This window comes from Mobula hypostoma, chromosome 14, assembly GCF_963921235.1.
Source record: "Mobula hypostoma chromosome 14, sMobHyp1.1, whole genome shotgun sequence".
Taxonomy (NCBI): Eukaryota; Metazoa; Chordata; class Chondrichthyes; order Myliobatiformes; family Myliobatidae; genus Mobula; species Mobula hypostoma.
In genome coordinates this window covers 80,574,672-80,602,027 of record NC_086110.1, presented here as the reverse complement: position 1 = coordinate 80,602,027, position 27,356 = coordinate 80,574,672, and the positions used below count along the sequence as shown (strand labels likewise).

Genomic DNA, 27,356 nt, shown 5'->3' with positions numbered 1-27,356 from the left:
ATGGCAGATGGAGTTCAACCCGGAGAAGTGTGAGGTGGTACACTGTGGAAGGACAAACTCCAAGGCAGAGTACAAAGTAAATGGCAGGATACTTGATAGTGTGGAGGAGCAGAGGGATCTCGGGGTACATGTCCACAGATCCCTGAAAGTTGCCTCACAGGTGGATAGGGTAGTTAAGAAAGCTTATGGGGTGTTAGCTTTCATAAGTCGAGGGATAGAGTTTAAGAGTCGTGATGTAATGATGCAGCTCTATAAAACTCTGGTTAGGCCACACTTGGAGTACTGTGTCCAGTTCTGGTCGCCTCACGATAGGAAGGATGTGGAAGCATTGGAAAGGGTACAGAGGAGATTTACCAGGATGCTGCCTGGTTTAGAGAGTATGCATTATGATCAGAGATTAAGGGAGCTAGGGCTTTACTCTTTGGAGAGAAGGAGGATGAGAGGAGACATGATAGAGGTGTACAAGATAATAAAAGGAATAGATAGAGTGGATAGCCAGCGCCTCTTCCCCAGGGCACTACTGCTCAATACAAGAGGACATGGCTTTAAGGTAAGGGGTGGGAAGTTCAAGGGGGATATTGGAGGAAGGTTTTTTTACTCAGAGAGTGGTTGGTGCGTGGAATGCACTGCCTGAGTCAGTGGTGGAGGCAGATACGCTAGTGAAGTTTAAGAGACTACTAGACAGGTATAGGGAGGAATTTTAGGTGAGGGCTTATTTGGAGGCAGGGTTTGAGGGTCGGCACAACATTGTGGGCCGAAGGGCCTGTACTGTGCTGTAATATTCTACGTTCTATGTTCATCCAGCTGCTGCTCCAGATCCCTAACATGGTCTTCAAGGAGTTGCAGCTGGATGCACTTCATGCAGATGTAGTTCCCTGAGAGACCCTCTTGCTGGAATGACCTGACTCCTGACTTGTGCTTTTCAATATCCTTCATGCAGATTTGCTTGGAGTGTTCTTTTGTCTTCATGGTGTAGTTTTTGCCAGGATACGGACTCACCAGCAGTTGGACCTTCCAGATCCAGGTGTAGTTTTACTACAGTCAATTGAAACACCTTGACTGCACACAGGTCTCCAAAAACAAATCTCATTTCACTAATTATGTGACTTCTAAAACCAACTGGTTCCACCAGAGATTATTTTGTGTGTCATATTAAAGAGGGTAAATATTTATGCAATCAGTTATTTTGTGTTTTATATTTGTAATTAATTTAGATCACTTAATAGAGATCTGTTTTCACTTCGACATGAAAGAGTCTTTTTCTGTTGATCAGTATCAAAAAAAGCCATATTAAATCCACTGTGATTCAATGTTGTAAAATAATAAAACATGAAAAGTTCTAAGGGGGAGATGAATACTTCATAGGCACTGTATTTCCAAGTGGTGTTGTCAATCTGAAGTGTTAACTACTTCTCTCTCCTGACCTACTGAGTGTTTCCAGCATTTTCAGCTTTTTATTTTGATTTTCATCATCCCATCATTTTTATGCTTTATTTCTGCTGTTTTTGAGTTATCTTGGTGACCACCTTACTTGCCCTTTCTGTTTCCTTTTCCTAGTCAACATTGCTGGTTCCTTGGATATGTTTTCAACTGCCCTTTAAATATTCAGCCATTTCTGTGAAACCAGAGAGACAAGGCTCATTTGGCAGGGCCTTCAGATCATAATGGACTACAAGTTAACGATAGACTGAATAGCTTTTCTGCACGGTTTGATGTGCTGGTGAGGAAGGCCCTCCTTCCCCCTGAGGGGCAGGTATTCTGCCGACCACAGCTGATGTGAGGAGGACTCCAACCAGGGCGGGCAATTCACATAAAGCTGTCTGGCCCGATGATTGGGTGCTGAGAAGCTAGAAATCTGATTATATTGCCTCTCAAAAAGTATCTTTAATTCTCTGACTTTGCAGATTGTTTTCCTTGATTCTCTATACAATATTCTTCTGATCCATATTTCTCTTTTTCAGAATCTCTTCAATCAGGTTTCTGCTTTTGCATTGTGCCAAAGCAATTTTAATCAAGATTATCTGATGACATGCTAGGTTGAGATAAAGGTAAGGTATTTCTCCTTGTGTTTTTCAACCTCCAAACCTTCTGTACTGTTGATGCATCTGCAATCCAACTCCATTCTTTGTTTTCTGGTCATAAACATGCCACATTTGCCTGTGCTCATCTGTTTCTAAGAATTTCTATGATTGTGTGTATTAAGTGCAAAAGGCTAACAGTGCAGAGCGTAAGTCACATTAGGAAACAACGTAGTCATCTGTGTGTGCTTCTACAGTAGAATGGATCAACTGCTAAATGAATATCACTCACCTGTTTTTACTGTGGAGAGGGTCATGGAGATTATGGTGTTAATGGAAGTGAGTAGTGATTTACTGGAACATGGTCCCATGATAATGGAGGAGGTGTTTGGGATCCCTGAGGCCTGCCCAGGTGTATTCTAGGGCATTTTGAAAAGCTTATTTGAAAATAATTTTGCAGGAAGTTCCAGGGGACATGGATAAAGACATCATAGCAGAATCAGCCTATTAAGACTGCTCTGTCATTCAATCATGGCTAATTTATTATTCTCTCAACCCATTCTCCTCCTTTCTCCCCATAACCTTTGACACCCTTATTTATATCATCTTTAGCTGGGAGCGAGCGTCTGGAAGGTTTCGAAGGTGGCTAATATTTTGTATTTATTTATGAAAGGTTGCAACGACTCATCAGGGAACCACAGGCCCGTGAGCCTAACTGTTGGTATGAAAGTTACTGGAGGGGATTCTGAGGGACAGGATTTACCAGCACTTGGAGAATTGAGGATTGATTATGAATTGTCAGCGTGGTCAGCCATTCCATTCCAGTTGGGTACCTGAACATCCCTGATTTTTAATTCTTCTTTAAAAGTAGCTGGGCTTTGGAAGCTATAGCTCCACATTCTAGAATTCTGTTTCTGAACTTCTCTTGTCCTCTAAGGTGCTCCTTCAAACAAACTTTGTCTGGTGTATTGCCCTAGTCTCTCAAACTTGTTTGATGTCTCTGTAAAAAGCTTGGGGTGATTTTACTGTTAGAAGTTATAAAGGCAGAAAAAAAAATTCTTATTAAAGTGTTTCTGTCAGCTGTTGTTCCTATTAGTTGCCATTTTTCTGTATCTTCACCACTGGAGGACCAGTGCAGAGTTCAACAGGAGTGAGAGTTGGTGGCTGTTACTGAGAAACTTAATTAAATACTGTCTTGAGAAATGTAAGCAGGAGTTAATTCATTCTCAAAGATCAGAGTAACAGCTTCCATTGAGGAATATGCAGTGAATTTCATTTCTATGAAAACCCACCCGGATACTTCTCTTTATCAAATCTTCAGATAACTATTCCGGATGGATGTCTCCAGAGTCTTTTTGAGATAGAGATGATGTGAGATACCAAATGCCTGCTACCTCAATGCACCGTATAAGTTCAAGTTTATTGTTAAAGTTCAAAATTCAAAGTAAAGTTTATTATCAGAGTACATGCATGTCACCACATACAATTCCATGTTTCTTTTTCTGTGGGCGTACTTAGCAAATCTGTAGAACAGGATTTGTAAACTGTAAAATCTGTGAACTGTGAACAAACTGTACTGATAATAACCAGCAATAAATAATGGGAATGAAATAACAATGTAACAGAGTCCTTAAATGAGTGTAGCTATCCTGTTTTATTCAAGAGTCTGATGTTTGAGGAATAGTAGCTGTTCTCGAACCTGGTGGTGTGAGTCCTGAGGCTCCTGTACCTCCTACCTGATGGCAGCAGCAAGAGTAGAGTCTGGCCTGGCTGATAAGGATCTTTGATGGATGCTGCTTTCCTATGGCAACATTTCATGGAGATGTGCTCAATGGTTCGGAAGGCTTAACCCGTGATCTACTGGTCCGAATCGACTACATTTTGTAGGATTTGCCATTCAAAGGCATTGGTGTTCCCATACCAGGCCATAATGCAACCAGTCAGCACACTTTCCACAACACATCTATAAAAGTATGCCAAAGTTTTTGATGACATGCCCAATCTCTACGAACTCCTGAGGAAATTGAAGTGCTGTTGTGGTTTTTTTGCAATTACATTTATATGCTGGGTTCAGGACAGATCCTCTGAGATGGTGACACTCAGGAATTTAAAGTTACTGGCCCTCTCCTCCTCTGAATCTCCAATGATTACTGGCTCATGGACCTCTGGTTTTTCTCCCCTGAAGTCTACAATCATTCCTTGGTCTTATTGACATTGAGTGAGAGGTTGTTGTTATGACACCACTCAGCCAAATTGTCAATCTCCCTCCTGTATGCTGATTCATCACCACCTTAGATACAGCCTGCAACTGTGGTGTCATCAGCAAACTGGTATATGCTGTGCTTGGCCACACAGTCATAGGTGTAAAGCGAGTAGAGCCGGAGGCCAAGTCCACATCCCTGCGGTGCTGATGGAAATTGTGGAGGAGGTGTTTTTACCAATCCAAACTGACTGGGGTCTACAAGTGAGGAAATCCAGGATCCAATTGCACAAGGTGGTATTGAGGCCCAGGTCTTGGAGTTTACTGATTAGTTTTGCGGGGATGATGGTATTAAATGCTGAGTTATGATTGATAAAGAGCATCCTGATGTATGCATCTTTGCTGTCCAGATGTTCCAGGGTTCTGTGAAGTACCAACAAGAAAGCATCTGCTGTAGACCTGTTGCTTCAGTAGGCAAACTGGGGCAGATCCAAGTCGCCACTCAGGTGGATCCGAGTCGCCACTTTGTCATTCAACTGTTTACATTTATATAGCTAATCGAAACAATGTTCCCCCAGACCACGGTGTATAACACACACACAACACACAAAGTAATGTCACCACAGATAATAAAAATATTCCAGATTAGCATAAGGTGCATTTATGACAAAAGTTTAGAAAGTAAACAGTAAAACGCTATTGGGACTTTATGAGTAATGAGCTCTGGGTGGTGGCAGCGAGTTCAAGTGTCTTACGGTGTGGGAGAAGAAGCTGTTTTCCATCCTAACAGTTCTTGTTCTAATGCTACAGTACCTCCTGCCTGATGATAGGGGGTCAAAGAGATTGTTGAATAGATAGTTGGATCATTGACGATGCTAAGGGCCCTGCGTACATAGCACTCTAAAGATCTTTAATGGGTGGAAGAGACTTCCCGATGGCCTCTCAGCAGTTTTGCAATGCCCTGACAGGGCTTGCCATCAGATTCCTTGCAATTTCCATACCAGATGGTGATGCAGCTGGTCAGGATGGTCAGTGATGCTCCTGGAAAAATTAGTTAAAATGGGGTAGGGCTGTAATCTCCTCAAAAAGGAGACTCTGCTGTGAGTTCCTGACCAAAGAGCTGGTGTCGAGTGGCCAGGTGAGATCATCCATTGTCTCTGCCTCCTCCCCCTGAAACTTCGGTCATAATTCTTCATGGAGGAGCAATGTATGTGCAATGAGGACTGGTCAGCCTGTACCTTCCTAAAGTCCACAATCATCTCTTAGGTCTTGTCCACATCGAGACCCAAGTTGTTGTGCTCGCAACATTCTACCAGCCACTCTATCTCCTCTCTGTACGCCATCTCGTCGTTGTTGTTGAGGAGGCCAACCACTGTTGTCATCAGCGAACTTGATGATTTGGTTTGAACTGGTTCTAGCGGTACAGTCACGTATCAGCAGGCTGAGCACATAGCCCTGGCGGGAGCATCGGCACTCAGTGTGATGGAGCTAGAGATGGTGCTGCCAATGTGGACTGACTGTGGCCTTTCGGTCAAGGTCCAAGATCCAGTTACAGAGAGAGGTGTTGAGATCCAACGAGGACAGCTTACCCACCAGCTTCTCAGGGATGATCACATTAAACACCAAACACCAAAGTCAGTAATGATTTGATCTGCATGAACAGTATGCACGATAAGCTTTTCCCTGTATGTTCCTACGTAAGGCAATAATAAATCAAATCTATTAGCAATTCCAATTATTCCACTATTACCCAGTAACCCAATCTAGGTACATAGTACTCTTGGTGTAAGAACTTGCCTCTCACACCACTTTTCAACTTTTCCCTTTACTCTTAAAAGCATGTCCTCTGGTGTTTGGCATTCTTTACCTGCAGAGCAGATTCTGACTGTTTACCTTATTTAGACCTTTTATAATTTGGCGGAAGGAGAGAGAGAAGTGCGCCGCGTGTGCTCAACCCTCCAGTGAAAAATGATATCGTATCCGTTAAATAGGGGCCGTGGACAATTCTGATTTGATGGAGACAGACATGAAAGCACAGAGGAACATCTGGAGAAATTTCCAGTTCGCTGCTGTTGTTACTGCGTGGTCGGGAATCTTCTGGAGGGAAGACCCCAAAATCCCCGGCTTTGCCTGCTGTTGGTGACCGAGATTGAGGTTGAATCGTTCGGATAGAGATGGCGCTCAGTACTCGGTGTCGGAGAGCTGATTGAGGCTCGAAGTTTTCGGATGACTCAGAGTCGGATTGTGGTCGGGTATGGCAGGAAGAGTTTTTCTTCCTTCTCCCGTCTGCGTGAGATGTGGGACATTTGAGAGACTTTGAACTTTTACTATGCTCATGGACTTCTTCATCAAGTTATGGTATTGTTGTACTGTTGTAACTATATGTTATAATTATGTGGTTTTGTTAGTTTCTTCAGTCTTGGTCTGTCCCGTGTTTTGTGATATCACACCAGAGGAAATATTGTATCATTTCTTAATGCATGCATTACTAAATGACAATAAAAGAGGACTGCGTGTCTTCATAATCTAATCTAATTGTAAAAACCTCAGTTGTCTCCCAACAGCTCCGATGCTCTAAGGAGAACAACCCAATTTTGAGCAACGTGTCCTTTAAAGCCTTTGCACTGTAATGCAGACAGATTCCTGGACTAGAATGTAGGAGGTACGTATAAGGCTCATAACTGGCCCGTTAAAATCAAGACATGAGATACAATCAGTGGTTGCTGGAAATCTAGGATGTAAATTTTTTAAAAATAAAGTACTCTGCAAGTCGGGAAGCACCTGTGGAGAGAGAATGCTAATACTTTAGATTAGTAGTAGCTGATGCACTATTATCAGTGTAAAGCATTGGTTTAGACCATGAGACATAGGAGCAGAATTAGGCCATTCGGCCCATTGAATCTGCTCCGCCATTCCATCATAGCTGATTTATTATCCGTCTCAACCTCATTCTCCCATCTTCTCCCCGTAACCTTTGACTCACTGACTGATCAAGAACATATCAACCTCCCAGTATAACCAATGAGTCGGCCTCCACAGCCATCTGTGACAATGAATCCGACAGATTCACCATCCTCTGGCTAAAGGAATGTCACTTCACTTCTTAGAAGGGCCAAAAGGCCTGTTTCTGTGCTGTAATGTTCTATGGTTCTATTGGTCTCTGTTTTAAAGGGTGGTCCTTATATTCTAAGGCTGTGCCCTCTGGTCCTAGATTCCCCCACTATAGGAAACATCCTCTCCACGTCCTTAAATTCTGAGGCTGTGCCTTCTCCATAGATGCTGCCTGACCTGCTGAAGTTTTCTAATCTTTTACAGATAATGCACAGCAACTCACTCAGCACCTCTGGAATAAGCTCATGTTTCAGGTCAATGGTTCTAAAGAATGGTTTCTGACCTGAACTCTTGTTCCTTTCAGCACTGATGTGTGATCTTGAGAATATCTACTGTCTGTTATTTCATTCTGTTCATTCATTAGGGCTCAAGTCATTAATACTTATTTGTGGAAGCAGATCAAAAGGCTGGTGACAGCTCTTAGATCTGGGGCTGGCATTTAATGAGGCGGGAAGGCTTCTGCCACACAGCTCAACAACGCCCTCATGTGGTGGGATTCACCACTGATCAGGCTGCCCAAAAGTGAGAACAAATTGTTCAATCACAAACAAGAGAAAATCTGCAGATGCCGGAAATCCGAGCAACACACACAAAATACTGGAGGAACTCAGCAGGCCAGGCGGCATCTATGGAAAAGAGTACAGTCGATGTTTCGGGCCGAGACCCTTCGGCAGGACTGGAGAAAAAAAGGACGAGTCAGAGTAAGAAAGTGGAGGGAGGAGAGGAAGAACCAGAAGGTGGTAGGTGAAACCAGAGGTGGGGGGAGGGCTGGTGAGAAGTCGATTGGTGAAAGAGATAGGGCTAGAGAAGGGGGAATCTTATAGGAGAGGAATGAAGGCCGTGGAAGAAAGAGTAGGAGAAGAGCACCAGAGGGAGGTGATAAGGTGAGCGAGGGGACATTCCCCATTCCCATTTCCTTCTCTCACCTTATCACCCTCCACTAGTGCTCCTCCCCTTTTCCTCTCCTATCAGATTCCCCTTTCTCTAGCCTGTATCTCTTTCACTGATCAACTTCCCACCTCTTTACTTTACTCCTTCCCCCTCCCATTTTCATCTACCACCTTGTGGTTCTTCCTCCCCTCCCTCCACATTCTAACTCTTGACTCCTCATCTTTTTTCTCCAGTCCTGATGAAGGGTCTCGGCCCGAAACATCGACCGTTCTCTTTTCCATAGATGCTGCCTGGCCTGCTGAGTTCCTTCAACATTTTGTGTGTGTTGCTAACAAATTGTTCTCTGGCGTGTATGCTGCTTCTTTCCTCTGTCTCAATTTTTGAATTCTCTGATTTATTGCTTATTCAAACTACTGCTTACTCGGCATCATGTATTCTTGCGGTATTTGCCTTCAATCACTTCACTCATCTGTTAGGTCAGAAGCCATCGCTCAGCTGGATAGCAGATGCCAGCCCAAGCCCAAGTAATTTTTTTTTGTAATTTATTCTTTATTGAATTTCATCAAACATTTCCATAAGATGTATTTCAGATACTGTACATATATATCTTATAATCATATTTGTCACAAATCTCCACATAATATTTATCTGAGGTATACACTTATAGAAAGGTGAGGAAAGAAAGAACAATTGAAAGAAGAAAACTATGTACAGAAACAACAGGAATTCTGCAGATGCTGGAAATTCAAGCAACACACATCAAAGTTGCTGGTGAACGCAGGCCAGGCAGCATCTCTAGGAAGAGGTACAGTCGATGTTTCAGGCCGAGACCCTTCGTCAGGACTAACTGAAGGAAGAGTTAATAAGAGATTTGAAAGTGGGAGGGGGAGGGGGAGATCCAAAATGATAGGAGAAGACAGGAGGGGGAGGAATGGATTCAAGAGCGGACAGGTGACTGGTTTCCCCCCTCCCCCCTTGTCTTTCTCCCTGGGCCTCCTGTCCCACAATCCTCTCATATCCCCTTTGCCAATCACCTGTCCAGCTCTTGGCTCCATCCCTTCCCCTCCTGTCTTCTCCTATCATTTTGGATCTCCCCCTCCCCTTCCCACTTTCAAATCTCTTACTAACTCTTCTTTCAGTTAGTCCTGACGAAGGGTCTCGGCCTGAAACGTCGACTGTACCTCTTTCTAGAGATGCTGCCTGGCCTGCTGCGTTCACCAGCAACTTTGATGTTGTGTAACTATGTACAGAGTAGGGATTCTAAATCAATGATGCCAATCAAATAGTAAAATGTCCAGCATGAGATAATCTGTTCAGTTGCCTAGCTGATTATTCTGAATAAACTTGTAGACTGTTATCATACCAGTTGTGAGAGGGTGCTGTGCTCTTTGAGCAACCAGAAAATATGTTAATCCAAAGTCTTGGGTGTCAGTAACTGATCTCACTGGGTTGAGTGCTGGAAGTTCTGGCAAGTGACCTGGCCAATATATTTCATTGGATGGACATTTCTAGAACTGATCATCGAGTCTTTAACACATGTTTGTAGGAGCTTGTGTCTGACTTGGCTGCTGTGTTATCTACATTGCAGGCATGCCTGCATATCTCACGTACTTGGAGATGAGAGAGTGCAGATGCTGGAATCGAGATCACAAACAAACTGCTGGAAGAACTGTGCTGGTGGGACCAAGAGTAGACTAGGCGACTGCTTCGCAGAGAACCTATCCTTTGTCTGCTTTAGCAAACTTGATCTCCCAGTTCTCCCTCTTTAAATGGAGAGAAAATTCGAAAATCTGAGGTGCATAGGGGGTCCTCATGCAGGATTCCTAAAAAATTACTTTGCAGGTTGAGTCGGTGGTGAGGAAGGCAAATGCAACATTAGCTTTTATTTCAAGAGGATTAGAATATAAAAGTGAGGATGTCATGTTGAGGCTTTATAAGGCACTGGTGAGGCCTCACTTGGAGTACTGTGAGCAGTTTTGGGCTCCTTATCTAAGAAAAGACGTGCTTATAATGGAGAGGGTTCAAAGGAGTTTCACAAAAATGATTCCAGGATTGAAAGGCTTATCATATGAGGAGCATTTGATGGCTCTGGGCCCTTTACTCACTGGAATTCAGAAGAATGAGAGGGGAATCTCATTGAAACCTATCAATGAGATAAACCTATCAAAGCATAAATTTGAAACAGATGTTCTCAGGAAAATTTACAGAAGAAATGTGGCAAATGTTCAGGGGATATTTGCGTGATGTTCTGCATAGGTATGTTCGAATGAGAAAGGGAGAGGATGATAGGATACAGGAACCGTGGTGTACAAAGTTGTTGTAAATCTAGTCAAGAAGAGAAGAAGAGCTTATGAAAGGTTCGAAAAACTAGGCAATGATAGAGATCTAGAAAATTGTAAAGCTAGCAGGAAGGAGCTTAAGAATGAAATTAGGAGAGCCAAAGGGGGCTATGAGAAGGCCTTGGCGGACAGGATTAAGGAAAACCCCAAGGCATTCTACAAGTATGTGAAGAGCAAGAGGATAAGACGTGAGAGAATAGGACCAATCAAGTGTGACAGTGGAAAAGTGTGTATGGAACCGAAGGAGACAGCAGGGGTACTTAATGAATACTTGCTTCAGTATTCACTATGGAAAAGGACCTTAGCAATTGTAGGGATGACCTTCAGCGGACTGAAAAGCTTGAGCATGTAGATATTAAGGAAGAGGATGTGCTGGAGCTTTTGGAAAGCATCAAGATGGATAGGTCACTGGGACTGAATGAGATGTACCCCAGGCTACTGTGGGAAGCGAGGGAGGAGATTGCTGAGCCGCTGGCGATGATCTTTGCATCATTAATGAGGATGGCAAAGGTTCAGGAGGATTGGAGGGTTGTGGATGTTGTTCCCTTATTCAAGAAAGGGAGTAGGGACAGCCCAGGAAATTATAGACCAGTGAGTCTTACTTCAGTGGTTGGTAAATTGATGGAGAAGATCCTGAGAGGCGGGATTTATAAACATTTGGAGAGGCATAGTATGATTAGGAATAGTCAGCATGGCTTTGTCAAAGGCAGGTCGTGCCTTACGAGCCTGATTGATTTTTTTGAGGATGTGACTAAACATATTGATGAAGGTAGAGCAATAGATGTAGTGTATATGGATTTCAACAAGGCATTTGATAAGGTACTCCATGCAAGGCTTATTGAGAAAGTAAGGAGGCATGGGATCCAAGGGGACTTTGCTTTGTGGATCTAGAACTGGCTTGCCCACAGAAGGCAAAGAGTGGTTGTAGATGGGTCATATTCTGCATGGAGGCCGGTGACCAGTGGTGTGCCTCAGGGATCTGTTCTGGGACCCCTAGTCTTAGTGATTTTTATAAGTGACCTGGATGAGGAAGTGGAGGGATGGATTAGTAAATTTGCTGATGACACAAAAGTTGGGGGTGTGGATAGTGTGGAGGGCTGTCAGAAGTTGCAGTGGGACATTGATAGGATGCAAAACTGGGCTGAGAAAAGGCAGATGGAGTTCAACCCAGATAAGTGTGAAGTGGTTCATTTTGGTAGGTCAAATATGATGGCAAAATATAGCATTAATGGCAAGACTCTTGGCAGTTTGGAGGATCAGAGGGATTTTGGGGTCAGTCCATAGGACACTCAAAGCTGCCACGCAAGTTGATTCTGTGGTTAAGAAGGCATACGGTGTATTGGCCTTCATCAACCATGGGATTGAGTTTAAGAGCGGAGAGGTAATGTTGCAGCTAAATAGGACCCTGGTCAGAACCCATTTGGAGTACTGTGCTCAGTTCTAGTCACCTCACTACAGGAAGGATGTGGAAACTGTAGAAAGGGTGCAGAGGAGATTTATAAGGATGTTGCCTGGATTGGGGAGCATGCCTTATGAAAATAGGTTGAGTGAACTCGGCATTTTCTGGTTGGAGCGACAGAGGATGAGAGGTGGCCTGATGGAAGTGTACAAGATAGTGAGAGGCATTGATCGTGTGGATAGTCAGAGGCTTTTTCCCAGGGCTGAAATGGGTAGCATGAGAGGGCACAGTTTTAAGGTGCTTGGAAGTAGGTACAGAGGAGATGTCCGGGGTAAGTTTATTTACACAGAGAGTGGTGAGTGCGTGGAATGGGCTGCTGGTGACGGTGGTGAAGGCGGAAACAGAAACAATAGGGTCTTTTAAGAGACTCCTGGATGGCTACATGGAACTTAGAAAAATAGAGGGCAATGTGTAAGCCTAGGTAGTTCTAAGGCAGGGACATGTTCGGCACAGCTTTGTGGGCCGAAGGGCCTGTATTGTGCTGTAGGTTTTCTATGTTTCTAAATGTTGAAAGGCCTCGATAGAGTGGATGTGAAAAGGATGTTTCCTGTGGTGGGGAGTCTCAGACCAGGTGACACAGCCTCAGAAGTTGGGATGTCCATTTAGAATGAAGGTGAGGAGGAATTCCCTTAGCCAGAGAGTGGTGTAGAATTTTTGCCACAGATGACTGTGGAGGTCAAGTCACTGGGTATATTTAAGAAAGAGGTTGATAGGTTCTTGATTAATCAGGTCTGAAGGGATACAGTGAGAAGGCAGGAGACTGGGGCTGAGAGAGAAATGAATCACCCATGATGAAATGGCTGATAGTTTCGATGGGCTATATCGCCCAAGTCTGCTCCTATACCTTTTGGTCTTATGGTCTTACAGATACTGCCTGACCTGCTGAGTTCCTAGAGCACTTTGCCTGTATTGCCATTCAGTTGCTCTTCCCACAAGGTTTCAGCCCAAAACTTGGATGAATATTTTCTTTGTATGAATGCTGGAATTCCTCCAATGGATTGCTTGATGTTAGAAGAACTCAGCAGGTCAAGCACCATCTGTCGAGGCAAACGGATGTCTGAAGTTTCAGGCTGAAACCCTGCATTAGGATTGAGAATGTAGAGGAACGATAGTCAATATAAAGTATGTAGTGAGGGGGAGTTCCAGTAGGTGATGGGTGTTACCGGATTTGGGATATGGGATAATGGGCAGATAGAAGTCAGAGGGAAGGGTGAGCATAGAGGCAAAGGCTGGAAGATGTCAAGTGGAGAGATGATGGAGACATGGAGTAAGATGGGGACCATTGACATTTATAGGTTTTGGGGGTGAATGGGGAAATACAAAAGGACAGAAATGATTGGGTGTGGTTTATCTGAAACCTGAAAGTGTAAACGTTGGGCTGTAGGCCACCCACGTGAAACACAAAGTGTTGATTGTGTTTGCTCTCAGCGTGGCATTGGAGAAAGGAATATGCTCCCCTTACAACCTCATCTGTTTCATCTGGTTCTTTCAGTGGGGCATCTTCTACCTTGGCAAGATGAAGTGTAGATTCATTGATCATTTTGTGCAACGCTTGGACTCTGCAGCTTCGAGTTGCATGTCATTTCAACTCCCCTTCCCATTGTGCCTTTCTCAAGTTATCTATCTATACACTACTAAAACTCGCATGCTCTGTTTGTCTGTTTGTGACCTCCAATTAGCGCAAACGGTGCATTACAGCGGCACTATTTTTGGCTAAATTGACTTAAAATGTGCTAACTTACAGAATGCAGACAAAGTTCAGGGTTATATATTCGTATAAAATTGCTCACTCACCAAAATCAACAGCCCTGCTTTCACCCGAGAGCTGATGTCAGCCATGATGGAAACTGCGACGTGACACCATGACGCATGCGCACGGCCAGCCTCAGCAGCGACACCAACCGGAGCAAAAGGGCAGGGCAGCTCTATTTCGAGCGGTCACATTCTGCTAATTACCATCAGCATGTGCAGGATTGGAACAGATCAAACTGAGACCCATCAATAAGAGATAATTAAATCTTATTGTAATGACGTACTTCGAGACATCCATAAAACCCCTTACTGCAGTTAAAGGACAGCGGTGACTATATCACATCCATTTAGGAGAGCACCAACCACATCATCAGGAATAATCAGCATCCTTTGTTGTTACTGCTTCGTATCTTCTATCCAGCATTAGGGTAAAAAAAATATGGTCAGCCTAATTATGCCGCGTGGAAAGAGAAGGGGAACATTATGATCAAGAGATGATGCCAAACGTCATCAGGAAGTGGCAAGGAGAGGGAGAGAACAAGAATCAGATGAGGCCAGGGCCGCACAACTCCAGGATCAAAGAGTCAGGACAAAAAAGATGAGAGAAGAGACAGAGGAGGAGAGGCATGCACATCTCCAAAATGACAACAACTGGCGTAGAAGGAGGAGAGATGAAGAGACAAAAGAGCTGAGAAATGCACGTCTCCAGGATCAGAGACAAACAACAAACAGCAGAAGAGATGAAGAGACAGGGGATGAAAGGGCTGCATATCTCCAGAATGACAAAAACAGGGACAGGAGGAGGAGAGAGGAAGAGACAAAGGAGCTGGGAAATGCACGTCTCCAGGATCAGAGACAAACAACAAACAGCAGAAGAGATGAAGAGATGGCGGATGAAAGGACTGCATGTCTCCAGAATGACAAAAACAGGGACAGGAGGAGGAGAGAGGAAGAGACAAAGGAGCTGGGAAATGCACGTCTCCAGGATCAGAGACAAACAACAAACAGCAGAAGAGATGAAGAGATGGCGGATGAAAGGACTGCATGTCTCCAGAATGACAATGAGAGGCACAAGGGTGGCAGATCAACCAGAAATAATGCCATCAGAAGTGTCCTTCGTTAAACGAAGAGGAGCTATATTTACCTTGCTACACGTTGTTCTTCTTTAATAAACTGAGGTTTTCTTCTTCAATTTCCAAAGCAAAGCGATACCAATAGCATTCAAGAAAATTTAATGTTCATTCTGGTCACATCAGACTGCACTACCCTTCTCTCAAAGGGTGCCCCAGTGGGTCACCCGGTTGTCTAGTTGAGTATAAAAGTTGGGTAATTGTGTTGAGGTTGTATACATATTGGAGTGTTGTGTGGTTCTAGTCACTGCATTAGAGAAAGGATGAGGTTTTTGAGAGCGTACAGAAGAGGTTCACCACGATATTGCTTTGATTAGAGGGTATTAGCTGTAGGGGCAAACCTGAGTTGTTTATTCTAGATTCTAAGGGACTGAGGGGCAACCTGGCCAAATGGTATATAATTATGAGAGGCACAGAGAGGGTACATAATACTTTTCCCATGGAAGTGCCAAATAGATGGAGTATATTTAAGGTGGGGGGAGTTTAAAGGAGATTTACAAAGCAAGGGTTTTTTTTTACACATGGTGGTAGGTATCTGGAACATACTGCCAGAGGAGATGGTGGAAGCAGAGATTATATTTAAAGAGATTTAACTGGGCGCATGAACAGGCATGAAATGAAGGGATTTAGACCATATGGGATTAGTTTAAATTGACATTGTGGTCAGCACAGACATAGTGAGCTGAAGGGCCTGATCTTCTATGTTCCAGCTCTATGGTTGTACTTCTAGCAGACGAGTTGGCTAGGTGTATATTTATTGTGACCATTTCACTCTTAATTTTGTGTTGTTTGAATTCTCTTGAGACTGGAGAAGCCCATCAACTACCTCCTGAGATGTCTTTGGAATATTTTTAACACTGTGACAAACAATAAAAACGATCAGCACAAATAAGGATGGGTATTGGAAAGTGCCTAATTTGTGAAGTGCCAGTAATAAACTGCACAGAATGTGTTATGACTGTAGTTATGTTATCAAAAGCGGCCTTCCTCATCTGTATTAATATTGACTGCAAAGGAAGATAGGAGTTGGTAAACGCCAGGGTCAGCCTTATCTGACGGGAGCAGACAATGCTGGCTTGTTATCAGCAAGGAGCAGCGTGCGTACAGAGCTGCTCAGTCTCTGAGTCACTGCTTGCTGTTCATTCCGACAAGGGGTGAATTCACCTTATAATAACCAGGGAAGCTGAAGGTGGGGGAGGGAGAGAAGAAAGAATGAAATTAATAAATTATTTCGTCTTGTATTTCATTAATATTCAAACTAATAGACAGAATTCTCAGCTATTATTCACTCTGCTTTACTTTTATCACTTTCTCTACCCTGCATCACATCTCAAAGTCCTCATCTTGCCAGAAACATTTGCATAATGTCAAAGAATCCAGCTCTCTTTTCTTTTCTCCCCCTCTCCCTTTCCCTCTTGTTCTATTCCCCCACTTTAGCCTCTTACCTCTTCTCCTCACCTGCCTATCATCTCCCCTCAGTCCCCCACCTCCTTTCCTTTATCCCATAGTCCACTCTCCTCTCCTATCAGATTTCTTGCTCTCCAGCCCTTTACCTTTCCCACATACCTGGTTTCACCTATCACCTTATAATTATCCTCCTACACCTCCCCCTACCTTTCTATTCTGACGTCTTCCCCTTTCCTTTCCAGTTCTGAAGAAGGGTCTCGGCCTGAAACATCGACTATGTCCTGAGGGAACACCACGTCACTGGAGACACTGTATCTGACTGTTGAGCTTCTACCTACTGATCCCATGGTACTGCTCAAAGAACTGTAAAGGATGTTGCCCTCTTACCCCAGTGGGCCAGCATGGTAGTGTTGTGGTTCGCATAATGCTTTACAGCGCTGTGTAAAGCTGAGGTTCAATTCCTGCCGCTGTTTGTAAGGAGTTTGTGCATTTTCCCTATGACTGCATAGGTTCCCTCCACTCACAAAGACGTATGAGTTAGAGTTAGCATATCGTGGGCGCTGGAAGCATGGTGACAAATGAGGGCTGCCACCAGCACATTCTTGCTGATTTGATTTGACACAAATGGCGTATTTCACTGTTAATAGTCATTAAGAAGCAAATGTTGTTACCAATCCTCTCTGACAATGAGGAAGTCGAGTGTCCAGTTGCAGAGGGAGGTACAGAGCCCAGGTCATGAACCTCGACAGTAAGTTTGGATGGGGTGGTTGTGTTGAATACCAAGCTGTAGTTGACGAGCAGCCTGACAGATGGTCCAGAGAAAAGTGAAGAGCCAGTGAAATTGCATCTGCTTTGACTTGTTGGGGTAGGAGGCAAATTGGAATAGGTCCAGGTCGTCTCTGAGGCAGGAGATGATTTACACCATAACCTGCTCCTTAAAGCACTTCATTATGGATGATGTAAATACTACCAGACTGTTGTTATTGAGGCATTATAGTCTTCCTGGGCACTGGCACAGTAAATGCCCTTTTGAAGTGGGCAGAAACCTCAGACCACAGAAGCAGGAGGTTAGATATGTAGGTAAGTACTCCAACCACTTCGTTCATGTGGATATTTTGTATTCGGGCAGGGGTACTGTCCTGACTGGACACCTTTTGTGAATTAACCCTCTTGAAGGATGCTGAGATGTCAGCCTTTAGACAGTATCTCCGGTGACATGGTGCTCTTGAAACAAAGTCAGCTGCTGCTTGTATCCAAACTTTCACCAATCATGGAGATGTACAACATGGAAACAGACCCATCAGCCCAATCCATTCATTCAAACCAATCTGATCCAGTCCCACCTGCAACCTTTTGACCCCTTTCCACCTGGGCCTGGGGTTCATGGACCCCTGTTAATGGGAGGGGCCCATGGCATAAAAATAGGCTGGGAACCCATGATCTATGCTTTATATCCATGCACCTGTTCAACTATCTTGTAGGTGTTGTAATTGTATTTGCCTCTGAGCTTCCTCTAAACTCTCAATTACTTTTAAATCTTTCCCCTCTCACTTTAAAACTCTGTCCCCTTCTGTTTAGACTCCCTGTCAAAGGGAAGAAGACTGTGACAAATCATTTTATTCAATTCTGTCATGACATGGTCACGTTTCTCTCCTGCACACCAAGACAGACAAGCTAGCCTCACCTTGTGAGTCATGCTCTGCAGGTATGGTAACATCTTTGTAAATCTTTCCTGGATCCTTTCCAGTTAAATGACATCCTGTCCGTTACGGTGGACGGAGTGGAGGTGCTTGACGAAGCGGTCCCCCAATCTGCGTTGGGTTTCACCGATGTAGAGGAGGCCACACCGGGAGCACTGGATGCAATAGATGACCCCAACAGACTCACAAGTGAAGTGTTGCTTCACATGGAAGGACTGTTTGTGGTCTTGAATGGTGGCAAGAGAGGAGGTGTAGGGACAGGCGTAGCACTTGCGCTTACAGGGATAAGTGCCGGGTGGGAGATCTGTGGGGAAGGGACTGTGGACCAGGGAGTCACGGAGGGAATGATCCCTGCGGAAAGCGGAGAGGGGTAGAGAGGGAAAGATGTGCTTAGTGGTGGGGTCCGGTTGAAGGTGGTGGAAGTTGCGGAGGATAATGTGCTGGATCCAGAGGCTGGTGGGGTGGTAAGTGAGGACAAGGGGAACTCTGTCCCTGTTGTGGTGACGGGAGAATGGGGTGAGGGCCGAAGTGTGGGAAATGGAGGAGATGCGAGTGAGGGCATCATTGATGACGGTAGAAGGGAAACCACGATCCTTAAAGAAAGAGAACTTTTGAGAAAGCCTCATCCTGGGAGCAGATGCGGCAGAGACAGAGGAACTGAGAATAGGGAATAGCATTTTTGCATGTGGCAGGGTGGGAAGAGGTATAGTCGAGGTAATTATGAGAGTCAGTGGGCTTATAGAAGATGTCAGTGGATAGTCTATCTCCAGAGATGGAGACCGAGAAATTGGGAAAGGGGAGAGAAGTGTCCGAGATGGACCAAGTGAATTTGAGGGCTGGGTGGAAGTTAGGAGCAAGGTCGATGAAATTGACAAGCGCAGCATGGGTGCAGGATGCAGCACCAACGTAGTCGTCAATGTACCGAAGGAAAAGTTGGGGAGCTCCCCAACTTTTCCTTTGTACTGCTCCCCAAACTTTCCTTCCCTATACTGGTACTGCTCCCCAACTTTTCCTCCCTATTCTGGTACTGCTCCCCAATTTTTCCTTCGCTACATTGACAACTACATTGGTGCTGCTTCCCGCAATTTCATCGACTTTGCTTCTAACTTCCACCCAGCCCTCCCTCCTGCACCATCTCCTGGGTCACATATTTAGATTAGATTATGAGGACACTCAGTCCTCGTTTATTGTCATTTAGAAATGCATGCATTAAAAACTGATATAATGTTCCTCCAGAAAGATATCACAGAAACACAGGACAAACCAAGACTAAAACTGACAAAACCACATAATTATAACATATAGTTGCAACAGTGCAAATCAATACCGTAATTTGATAAAGAGCAGACCATGGGCAGGGTAAAAAAAGTCTCAAGTCCCGATAGCCCCATCATCTCACGCAGACGGTAGAAGGGAGAAACTCTCCCTGCCATGAACTCCAAGCGCCGCAAACTTGTCGATGCATTGGAAGCACCTGACCGCAGCCGACTCTGAGTCCGTCCGAAAACTTCGAGCCTCCGACCAGCCCTCTGACACTGAGCACCATCCTCTGCCGAGCACTTCAACCCCGCCCCAGCCGCCGAGCAACAAGCAAAGCCGAGGACTCGGGGCCTTCTCCTCTGGAGATTCTGGATCACACAGTAGCAGCAGCAGCGAAGCAGGCATTTCAGAAGTTTCACCAGATGTTCCTCCGTGCTCTCATGTCTGTCTCCATCAAATCAGGATTGTAACGGCACCCTACTTGACAGATAACAGATATCATCACCGGAGTGGCTGCTGCATATTCTTCCTATATCTAGCCTGACTAGCATGTGGCATGGGTAGCGATCCTGAGATTGCAACCCTGGAGGTCCTGTCCTTCAACTTTGCACCTAACTCCCTAAACTCTTTGCAGGACCTCTTCCTTCTTCCTATCCACATCATTGGTCCCTACATGGATCACGACATCTGGCTGCTCACCCTCCCTCCTGAGAATACTGAGAACTCGATCTGAGATACCGCGGACCCTGGCACCAGGAAGGCAACAGACCATCCAGGATTCTTGATCTCTCCCACAGAACCTCTTATCTGTCTCCCTAACTATCGAATCCCCTATCACTACTGCTCTCCTCTTTTCCCTCCTTCCTTTCTGAGCTGAGAGTCCAGTCTCAGTGCCAGAGACGAGACCACTCCAACTTGTCCCTGGTAGGTCATCCCCAACAGTATCCAAAACAGTATACTTATTATTGGTGGGAATGGCCACAGGGGTGCTCTGCTCATTCTGTCTACTCCCTTTCCCTCTCCTGACAGTCACCCAGCTTCCTGTCTCCTGACTTTTAGGAGTGACTGTCTCCCTGAAACTCCTGTCTATTTCTGCCTCTGCCTCACAAATGATCCAAAGTTCATCCAGCTCCAGCTCCAGTTCCCTAACTCAGTTTGTCAGGAGCTGCAGCTGGATGCACCTTTTACAGGTGTAGTCATCAGGGGCAATTGTGCTGTCCCTGACTTCCCACATACTGCAAATGGAGCACTCAACTGCCCTAACTGCTGCCTCCATTACCTACTCCTAAGGTAATTAAATTAATTTAAGGAACTTACCCGGCCTTACCTCACTGGGAACAGGCTCGTCCTCAGCCTCTGCTCACCGAAGCCTCTCGAGCTAAAGACTCAAAGCTCCACTCCTACCCTGAGCCACTCACACACTGGCCGCTCCTCTTCAGTTACCCCTCCTTTTATTTGTCCCTGCCAATTATCTCAAGTACTCACTCCCTCTAATCAACTAATCAACACTCTGTTTAACCCTTCGGTTGCCCTCCACGCTCCTTTTTAAAGCACACCCACCCAAGCTGCTTGCCAGCACTCAGCGCTGTCCCAAGCCTCTCGCTCCTCCTCCCGCTGCCACCGTTCCTCGATCACACTGTAATCCTATTGTAATATTAGATCATCTTTACTGTTATGAATGCTCCTTGCATTGATACACAAAGCCTTCAAGCACTCTTTTACAATTCTCTTAGCCCTTATACAATTATGTTGAAAAGTGGCCCTTTTTAATGCTTGCCCTGGATTTGTCGGCCTGCCACTTTTACTTTTCTCCTTACTACTTTTTGCTTCTACCCTCACTTTACACCCCTCTGTCTCTCTGCACTGGTTCCCATCCCCCTGTTGTGACCTAACCTCCTCTCGCCTAGCCTCTTTAATTTGATTCCCACCCCTCAACCATTCTAGTTTAAAGTCACCTCAGTAGCCCTCACTAATCTCCCTGCCAGGATATTGGTCCCCCTAGGATTCAAGTGTAACCCGTCCTTTTTGAACAGGTCATACCTGCACCAAAAGAGGTCCCAATGATCCAAAAACTTGAATCCCTGCCCCCTGCTCTAATCCCTCAGCCACGCATTTATCCTCCACCTCATCGCATTCCTACTCTCACTGTCGCGTGGCACAGGCAGTAATCCCGAGATTACTACCTTCGCAGTCCTTTTTCTCAACTCCCTTCCTAACTCCCTACATTCTCCTTTCAGGACCTCTTCCCTTTTCCTACCTATGTCATTGGTACCTATATGTACCACGACCTCTGGCTCCTCACCCTCCCACTTCAGGATATCTTGGATGCGATCAGAAATATCCTGGACCCTGGCACCAGGGAGGCAAACTATCATCCGGGTCTCTGGACTGCATCCACAGAATCGCCTATCTGACCCCCTTACTATAGAGTCCCCTATTACAACTGCCCTCCTCTTCCTTTCCCTACCCTTCTGAGCTACCGGGCCGAACCCTGTGCCAGAGGCACGGACACTGTCGCTTCCCCCAGGTAAGCTGTCCCCCACAACAGTACTCAAACAGGAGTACCTATTGTCAAGGGGCACAGCCACCGGGGTACTCTCTATTACCTGACTCTTCCCCTTCCCCCTCCTAACCGTGACCCACTTGTCTGCCTCCCTTGGCCCCGGTGTGACCACCTGCCTGTAACTCCTCTCTATCAACTCCTCACTCTCCCTGGCCAGACGAAGGTCATCGAGCTGCAGCTCCAGTTCCTTAACACGGTCCCTTAGGAGCTGCATCTCGGCGCACCTGGCGCAGATGTGGACTTCCGGGAGGGTTGGAGACTCCGGGGCCTCCCACATCCGGCACCGAGAACAACAAACTGCCCTCACACTCATACTGCCCCTCTCCTCAAATAACAACAAAAAATGAATACCAAACCTTCCTCACCTCGCCTGTTTCCACCTAAGCCCCTTGAGCCGAAGCCCTTAAGCCTTCATTCTGCTCCCGGCTCACTCCGCAGCCCGCAAACTACGCTGCCTGCTGTATGAGGCTCTGTTCCTTTTAAATCTTCCGCGCTTCACTGCCTGATGTCACATGCCTGCGCAGTCCCGCCTCTCAGAACGCCGATGGAAAAAAAACTGAAAAATTCAAAAATGGCTTCCTTCGCACTCCCGCTCCGATTCTCAGACTTCCTTCTTCGAATTAAACCCGAAGCAGGATTTCTGTCCTTTTAAATCTTCTGCGCTTCACTGCCCGACGTCACATGCCTGCGCAGTCCTGCCTGTCTGAACGCTGATTGGAAAAAAACCGAAAAATTCAAAAATGGCTTCCTCCGCACTCCCGCTCCGATTCTCAGATTTCCTTCTTCGAGATGCGGGGGGAGTGTTTAGTGTTAAAGTTGTGTGGTAGGGTCCAGCTAAGATGGCAGAAGTTGCGGAAATGATGTTTGTATATACAGGCCTCCCAACAGTAGCTGGGATGTGGACTACAGACTACAATGGGAATTAGAAAAGGTGTGTCAAAAGGACAATGTTATGATAGTCATGGGAGATTTTAACATGCAGGGAAATTGGTGAAATCAGGTTGGTAATGGATCTCAAGAGAGTGAGTTTGTTGAATGTTTACGAGATGGCTTTTTAGAGCAGTTTGACGTTGAGCCTACTAGGAGATCAGCTATACTGGATTGGGTGTTATGTAAACTTGTAAAGAACCGGAGGTGATTAGGGAGCTTAAGGTAAAGGAACCCTAAAGAGGCAGTGATCACAATCTGATTCGGTTCATCTTGAAATTTGATAGGGAGAAAGTAAAGTCTGATGTAGTAGTATTTCAGTTGAGTAAAGGTTATTACTGTGGTATGAGAGAGGAGTTGGCCAAAGTAAATTGGAAGGAGCTACTGACAGGGATGTCAGCAGAGCAGCAATGGCGTGAGTTTCTGGGAAAAATGAGGAAGGTGCAGGATAGATGTATTGCAAAAATGAAGAAATACTCAAATGGCAAAATAGTACAACCATGGCTGATAGGGGAAGTTAAAGCTAATGTAAAAACAAGAGAGGGCACACAACTAAGTAAAAATTAGTGGGAATGCAGAGGATTGGGAAGCTTTTTAAAAACCTACAGAGAGCAACTAAAAGGGTCTTTAGAAGGGAAAAGATGAAATATGAAAGCAAGGTAGCAAACAATATTAAAGTGGATAGTAAAAGCTTTTTCAAGTAGGTAAAAATATAAGAGAGATGAGAGTGGATATAGGACTGCTAGAAAATGAGGCCGGAGAAATAATAACAGAGGACAAGGAGATGGCAGATGAACTAAATGAGTATTTTGTATCAGTCTTCACTGTTGAAGACACTAGCAGTGTGCCAGGTGTTAAAGGGTGTGAGAGAAGAGAAGTGGGTGCAGTTACTACTACAAGGGAGAAGGTGCTCAAAAATCACACGGACCAGATGAACAGCACCCTCAGGTTCTGAAAGAGGTAGCGGTAGTGATTGTGGAGGCATTAGTAGTGATCTTTCAAAAACCATTGGACTCTGGCACGGTGCCAGAGAACTGGAAATTTACAAATGTCACTCCACTCTTTAAGAAAGGAGGAAGGCAACAGCAAGGAAATTATGGACCAGTTAGCCTGACCTCAGTGGTTGGGAAGATGTTGAATTGAATTGTTAAGAATGAGGTTACGGAATACTTGGTGACACAGACAAGATAGGACAAAGTCACCATGGCTGCTTGAGGGAAAATCTTGCCTGACAAACCTGTTGGAATTCTTTGAGGACATTACAGGTAGGATAGATAAAGGGGATGCAGTGGATGTTATACATTTGAACTTTCAGAAGGCCTTAACAAGGCACTACTCACGAGTCTGCTTCCGAGTGAAGAGCCATGGTGTTACAGGAAGGTTACTGGCATGGTTAGAGCATTAGCTGATTGGTAGGAGGCTGCCAGTGACTAGTGGTGTTCCGTAGGGGTCGGTGTTGGGACCGCTTCTTTTTCTGCTGTATATCAATAATTTAGATGATGGAGTAGACGGCTGGAGGGGCAGGTAGTATTGAAGAAACAGGTAGGATGAGAAGGACTTAGATTAAGAGAATAGGCAAGAAAATGTCAACTGAAATATAATGTTAGAAAATTCATGGTCATGCACTTTAGTAGTAGAAATAATTGTGCAGATTATTTTCTAAACGGGGAAAATCTAAAAATTGAGATTCACAGGGATTTGGGTGAACTTCTAAACACAAAATAATCTGCAGATGCTGGGGTCAAAGCAACACTCACAACACACTGGAGGAACTCAGCAGGTCAGGCAGCATCCGTGGAAATGATCAGTCAACGTTTTGGGCCGGAACCCTTCGTCAGGACTGTAGAGGGAAGGGGCAGAGGCCCTATAAAGAAGACGGGGGGAGGGTGGGAAGGAGAAGGCTGGTAGGTTCCAGATGAAAAACCAGTAAGGGGAAAGATAAAGGGGTGAGGGAAAGGAAGCAGGGAGGTGATAGGCAGGAAAGGTGAAGAAGGAAAAGGGGAAAACACAATGGGTAGTAGAAGGAGGTGGAACAATGAGGGAGGTGATAGGCAGCTGGGGGACGGGGCAAAGTGACACAGGGATAGCGGAAGGGAGGGGGAGGGAATTACCGGAAGTTGGAGAATTCTATGTTCATACCAAGGGGCTGGAGACTACCTAGACGGTATATGAGGTGTTGCTCCTCCAACCTGAGTTTAGCCTCATCATGGCAGTAGAGGAGGCCATGTATGGACATATCTGAATGGGAATGGGAAGCAGAGTTGAAGTGGGTGGCTACTGGGAGATCCTGTCTGTTGTGGCGGACGGAGCGGAGGTGCTCGACGAAGCGGTCCCCCAATCTGCGTCGGGTTTCACCGATGTAGAGGAGGCCGCACTGGGAGCACCGGATGCAATAGATGACCCCAACAGACTCACAAGTGAAGTGTTGCCTCACTTGGAAGGACTGTTTGGGGCTCTGAACAGTGGCAAGAGAGGAGGTGTAGGGACAGGTGTAGCACTTGTGCTTACAGGGATAAGTGCCGGGTGGGAGATCCGTGGGGAGGGACCAATTCCTGTGGAAAGTGGACAGGGGTGGAGAGGGAAAGATATGCTTAGTGGTTGGGTCCTGTTGAAGGTGGCGGAAGTTGCGGAGGATAATGTGCTGGATCCAGAGGCTGGTGGGGTGGTAGGTGAGGACAAGGGGAACTCTGTCCCTGTTGTGGTGGCGGGAGGATGGGGCGAGGGCCGAAGTGTGGGAAATGGAGGAGATGCGGGTGAGGGCATCATTGATGACAGCAGAAGGGAAACCATGATCCTTAAAGAAAGAGGACATTTGAGATGTCCTGGAACAGAAAACCTCATCCTGGGAGCAGATGCGGTGGAGACGGAGGAGCTGGGAATAGGGAATGGCATTTTTGCATGTGGCGGGGTGGGAAGAGGTATAGTCGAGGTAGTTATGAGAGTCAGTGGGCTTGTAGAAGATGTCAGTGGACAGTCTGTCTCACCTTCAATGCATGCCCTCTGGTATTAGAAATTTCAAGCCTGGGAAATAGATACTCTCTGTCCACTCCATATATGCCTCTCATAATTTTGCAAACCTTTATCAGATCTTCCTTCCGACGCTCCAGAGAAAACAACACAAGTTTATCCAGCTCCTTGTGATAGCACATGCCCTCTAAACCAGGCAGCATCCTGGTAAACCTCTTCTGTCCCGCTCCAAAGCCTCAACATCCTTCCTATGGTGGGGTGACCAGAACTGTACACAAATCTCCAGATGTGGCCTGAGCAAAATTTTATAAAGTTGCAACAAAACCTTTTGACTTTTGAATTGAATGCCTTGACTAATAAAAACAACCTCCTTATCAACCTGTGTAGCCACTTTCAAGGAGCTATGAACTTGGATCCCAAGATCTCTCTGCTCATCAACACTGTGAAGGATCTTGCCCTTAAATCTACTGTCTCCTGGCATTTGCCCTACTGAGATTCAACATCTCGCACTTATCTGGGTTAAATTCCATCTGCCATTTCTCAGCAACTAATCTATATCGTGCTGTGTTCTTTGGAAATGCCTTGGGACTCACCTTAATCCTACTGGCCAAGGACTTTGCATGGTGCCTCCTGGCTTTCCTAATTCCCTTCCTTAGTTATTTTCTGGCCTATTTATACTCCTCATGTGCTTTGTTTGATTCTGACTTCCAAAGCTTTATATACTTTTCCTTTTTCTTCTTGACTAAATTTATCCCCTCTTTGGACATACGAGGTTCTCTTATCTTTCCACCTCCATCCTTCCTTCTAGCAGGAACGTACCCTTCCTGTACTCTGTGCAATTGAGTTTTACACAACCTCCACATGTCTGACGTGGACTTGCCAGAGAAAAGATGTTTCCAATTAATTCTTCTTAGTTCCTGCCTAATGCCCTCGTAATTTTCCCTACTCCAATTTAAAACCATCTGACAAGGGCAATACTTATCCTTATCTACGTCTATTCTGAAAGTTCAGGTGTTGTGGTCACTGTACCCTGAAAGTTTGCTCATCTGGCCAGGCTCATGACCAACACCAGGTCCAGCAAGGCCCCTCTCGTTGGACTGTCCACATACTGAATCTTCCTGGATACACTTAAGAAATTCTGCCCCATCTCACCCCCTTCTACTAAGAAGGTCCTAGTTTATGTTAGGGAGGTTGAAATCCCCAATGACAACAACCCTATTATTTTTACACATTTCCTTAATCTGAATACTTGTCTGGTCCTCAATGTCCCAGTGGCTATTAAGGGGTCTGTAGTACAATCAAATCAGTGTAATTGAACCATTCCTATTCCTGCGTTTCACCCAAATAGACTCAGTATCCAATCCCTCCATTATGTCTCCCCTGAGTACAGCTGTGATATTGTCCCTGATTAGTTGTGCATGCATCCACCTCCTCTATCTTTTCTAAAACTTAGAAAACCTGGTACACTAATCACCCGTTCCTGTCCCTCTGTCATCGAAGTTTCAGTAACGGCTACAACATCGTAGTTCCTTGTACTGATCCATGCTCTAGGTTCATCATCCTTACCCATAATACTCTTAGCATTAAAAGATACACACTTCAAACTACTGTTCTGACCCATCGTACCTCTTA

At 45.3% G+C, this 27,356-nt stretch overlaps 2 protein-coding genes across 3 annotated transcripts in view; one reads left to right on the top strand and one right to left on the bottom strand.

The window, feature by feature from the left end:
• cbfa2t3 (CBFA2/RUNX1 partner transcriptional co-repressor 3) overlaps positions 1–27,356 on the top strand; it is a 211,687-nt gene that overhangs the window by 5,842 nt on the left and 178,489 nt on the right. For both annotated transcript variants that reach the window (XM_063067309.1, XM_063067305.1), the window contains exon 2: positions 1,962–2,048. The gene's annotated coding sequence lies outside the window, so the exon portion shown is untranslated. The remainder of the gene's footprint in view (positions 1–1,961; positions 2,049–27,356) is intronic.
• Positions 1–27,356, bottom strand: part of LOC134356403 (myosin heavy chain, striated muscle-like) — a 37,368-nt gene that overhangs the window by 6,064 nt on the left and 3,948 nt on the right. The gene's annotated exons all lie outside the window — the stretch shown is intronic.